The sequence below is a fragment of the Pteropus alecto genome, unplaced genomic scaffold (genome assembly GCF_000325575.1).
Source record: "Pteropus alecto unplaced genomic scaffold, ASM32557v1 scaffold5, whole genome shotgun sequence".
NCBI classification, from domain to species: domain Eukaryota; kingdom Metazoa; phylum Chordata; class Mammalia; order Chiroptera; family Pteropodidae; genus Pteropus; species Pteropus alecto.
Window position 1 is genome coordinate 13,880,377 of NW_006441953.1, and position 4,470 is coordinate 13,884,846.

The 4,470-nt window shown below is 31.0% G+C and overlaps 1 pseudogene; it reads left to right on the forward strand.

Annotated features, from left to right (window-relative positions):
* The first annotated feature begins 463 nt into the window (after window positions 1-463).
* LOC112485532 lies at window positions 464-582 on the forward strand (annotated as a pseudogene).
* Window positions 583-4,470: the final 3,888 nt, after the last annotated feature.

Genomic DNA, 4,470 nt, shown 5'->3' on the forward strand with positions numbered 1-4,470 from the left:
AGACATAGTCAACTGTGAAACTTTTATCTTACAGTACTTATGACATATTTAATCACAGTACTACAAGAACTCTGAATTTCATACAATTTCACTATTTTGTGAAAAATCAAATAAACTCATGCCAGATGATCCTAAATAGCTAATGGCAGTTCTAGACTTAAGTCTAAGAGATTTTGAAATCTACTAATTTATCGAAGACATTTTTCTTTTAAGAGAATAATCACTCTTTGCCTTTAAATCTGAAAGCTAAGGATTTCCTCTTAAAAAATGTTTAGTTACATTTCTAAATCAATCAACAGTTTTTCTGGGAGTAGTCGCTGTACTCTACTTGGTTTGATGAAACTATCTGCTTCAATGTTGTAGAAAGTGTTTATATTAAATGTGACTTGTTGGTTTTATTTCTGGGTTATTTTAGCAAGACAATTGTTAAGATCTTTCTTTAATTATAAAATATCCAGTTTAAGTCTATGGTCATGCTTCCCTGAGCAAGCCCAATCTCGTTTGATCTTGGAAGCTAAGCAGGGTAGGGCCTGGTTAGTACTTGGATGGGAGACCACCGAAGAAGACCAGGTGCTGTAGGCATTCTAAACAAACAAACAAACAAACAAAACCCTCAGCCGGCTTAAGTGGCAAGCTAAGTCAACACTGTCAGTAAAAAATAAAATAAAATAAATAAAATAAAATATCCAATTTAGTTAAATATAAATATGGTATTTTTCAGGTGTTCTGTGCTTCAAAATGCAAATTAGTTCTATATCTAAATATTTCCCAAGCACTGAGACTTGGAGAACTTTGAAACTAGGAATCATCGTCACTAGTAGACTTGATTCAGCTTACCGAATATATAAAAATATTCACTGAATGGAGTAGTCTTTCTACAGTTAACATAATTATTCAATTACACTCTTTACAAAAATGAAAGGGTTAAGATATCCTGTTATTTTAAATAACAGAATGAGTCTATACCAATTTAATAATTTTTGACTTCAAAAATCAATGATTTAAAAATTCCATTTGCTTATTATTAATTTTTAAAGGGTCAACCAGGGAATTTGGTCTTAAATATGCAATAAATGCAAATTGCTAAAAATCTCTTGAGTGGCCAAAGTCAATATTATAGTGTCTATCTCTTGAGACAAGCCAAATGGCTATATCCCCAGTGCCTGAGTAAGTACACCAGAGCCCAAGATATGATCCTCAGTTTTTCAAGATGAGAGTCATCTGTTTGTCAAGGGTAGACTCACACTGATAAAATTCATCACACTGATAAAATTCGAGGAGAAAATTAAAAGAAAATTGATTCGTGTATAATGAGAAATAGAGCCTCTAAGGAAGTATTCTTGGATACAACAAATTCATTCAATATGTGCAAGATTAATTTGCATAATTCTCCTATGATTCATTATGTATTGATATGAAAATGTCAGTTTTAAGGTCATCATTCTCATATTCTTTGGGAAATCTTCACTGAAGCCGCTCCCTCATTCTCTATAATGTGATATCCTCTCTTTCCTCTCTCCAAAGATGGGGGTACTCAAATATTGTTGACAAATATAAGGTCTATTGTACCAATTTTTAAACTTGTATCTATTGTGAGAACGTTCAGCCAAATTTCCACCTAATAAGAATTACTTCTGTGCTTATATATATCTAATTTCCTTCTGCTCGACAGTCCATTTTGCCTGGTCTGTGGTTCTTTTGGTTTTTAGAAGAACTGTCCCTTATAGATGATTTTAATCCAGTGCACAAAAATGGCTGCTTTACTTGTTTCAAGACCCTACAGAATCTGTGACAATGATCTTATCTTTGTGTTCTGCAATTGATGTTTCTCACCTAGGGCAGCCATGTCAGCTACCAATATAGAAATACACATGATTCCCCTACCGAGCCACTTAAAAAAATCTAAATGGGAAATTTATTAACTTTATTAAAAAGTTTAAGATTCTGGACCTGTTTATATTTAAAGTGCCTTCTTGCTATTTTATTTTAAAATAGTGTATATTCTCAAAGCAGAATCAAAAGTATTGTATTATTCTTATAGCTAATTTTTTAAACAGCATTCTAATTTAATGAATGTCTTAAATAAAACTTTTTGGCTTGAGAGGCAATAAAAATTTTAGCCTATCACTAAGGTTATGTTTTTTCTGTTTATGAGCACTGGAAGTCCAACTGTTTATTGTTTCTCATGAAGACATCTTGGTAAAAAACTTTTTCATGTTTCTGTATTTGTTTGCAAGATTTAAGAAAAATGTTGAAGATTATCAAAAACTTTCCTTAGTTGGCAGGGCATGGTTAGTAGTTGAAAAACAGCACTGGCAAATATACTGCAATCTCTAATAAAAATATCTTTTTTCATTTACGTCTAGGTGTGGAAAAAGCGATTTTAACAATGTATTCAATAAAGCATTTAACATACATTAAGATTCCCGTTTTAAACTCTTTTTTTCACAATGAAATTTTTTAGAGCCTAAAATGTAAATTTAGATTTTTTTACAGTATACTAAACATGTCGAAGATGATATAAATTCAGTATGAATGTAGCAGCCTACACTAACCCATAACCAATCCTACTACAGCTGATAGAATCAATATTATTTCAATGAAAGTTTTCATATAATGGAGGAAAAAAGGTATTAAAATTGCAATTTTATATCTTATCAGCAATCTAATAGAAATTTTTACATTGTAATTAGTATGGAATTATTCCAGGGACTTAAGAGAATCTAACTACATATTTCTCCGTAAAATAACCTTTCTCCCCAAGTTTACCCAAAAGGAATTATATGCAAAATAATAGATAAAATAAAATAAATTATACTTCATTATGAGATGATATTACTGCTCCCTCATAGTATACAATTTTATTAAATTGACATAAGTAACATGGAAGATTATTTTGGCCCAAAGTAGGCAGTCTAATTAACCCAGTATAGAGCAGGCTATTCTCACACATACATGCAGTGCAGTTTCCTAAAGAATGATCTAGTGTTGTTCACAGGACTGTCAACAGCCATGCTATGCTCTTTGCACTTCCTCAAATGTATAGGTATGTTCCTGTCTGAGGATCTTTGCACTTGCCTTTCTTTGTATCTTAGTCTCTCACTTCCTCCAGTTACTGATTCAAATTTCACCAAGAGAGATTCCTTTCCTAGTCATTCTATTTAAATTTGCCATTGCTCTCTACCTTTTTAAATTTCCTATTTACCCTCTCTTATTTTTCTGATTATCAGTTATATTTATGAACATCATACATTTCACTTATTTATCTTATTTATTAAATCTCCTTCCAGTAATGTCTCCTAGTCAAGGATGGGAAGTAGAAGATCTATCTAAAGATAATATAATATACCAAATGTTAGGATTTATATCTTGGACTTGCCTAAAAGTCAACAGCTTGCAACCAACATTGTAGATCCTAGTAGCTCAATCTTTACAGTCCATGGCACATAGTAATTATGAATAAATAATTTGTAATGGGTGAATAAACTGTTCTTCTTTATTTTGTAAATAATCTTATTGGCAAAAAGTAATTTATGTATCTTTATGAAAAGCCTCTCTTTTTACAAGTAATCACATATCCTTTCAGGAATAACATGTTATAAATGGATAGGCATTATATTTGTGTATGTTTATAGTTTTATACAAATATGGGAGGATACTAAAATAAGATAGCAATATACCTTGGAAATTATTCTATCCTAACATATAGATATCTATCATGTTTTTTTACAGCAAAACTATATCTCATTCTTTGTGTGGTTGTATCATGAATTGTTTAGGACTGCTATGAACATTTAATATAGTGTTATTAATAATAAGAATTGACACTTAGATAGTTTTAAATATAATAGCCGTCTGTACTGAGAGAGAAGACAGTGACAATTTTACATAGAATGGTGAGGAGAAATTCTCTAAATAGATGATATTTGAGTTAACATCCAAAGGAAGTGAGGGACTAAGACAAAAAGAATCTAGAACATAATTTCCAGCAGTGGAAACAGCAAGTGCAAAGGCCCTGAGGCAGGAAAACATTCTTATGTGCTTGAAAAAGCTCAACAGAAACAGGGTGCATTTTTCCAGTTTGCTTGAGAAAAAAAGCATAATCCTAGGAAATTTTAAGGATTTTTTTTGAGAATTACATCTTTAAAAAACAAAATTAAAATTGCTTTGCTCAGGAAAATTATATATATATAAATATATATATATATATATTTAAATTACTTGAATTAATGATATAATGTACTTCTTCTCTGCCTCCAGGCTGTTACCTTAAAAACCATGTAATGTGTTGGGCTGAAATGTTCTCTGTAGTTTCTTTCTCAGCTGATACTGATATTTGTATTTAATAAACATCTTATTAAAAGGATATAGATTTTAAACTTCATAAAAAGAAAGTGAAGAAATAAACCACCTAAGTTCACTGTAGATGTTAGTGGCAGAGAAGAGACTCAAACCCAGGATTTTCTACGA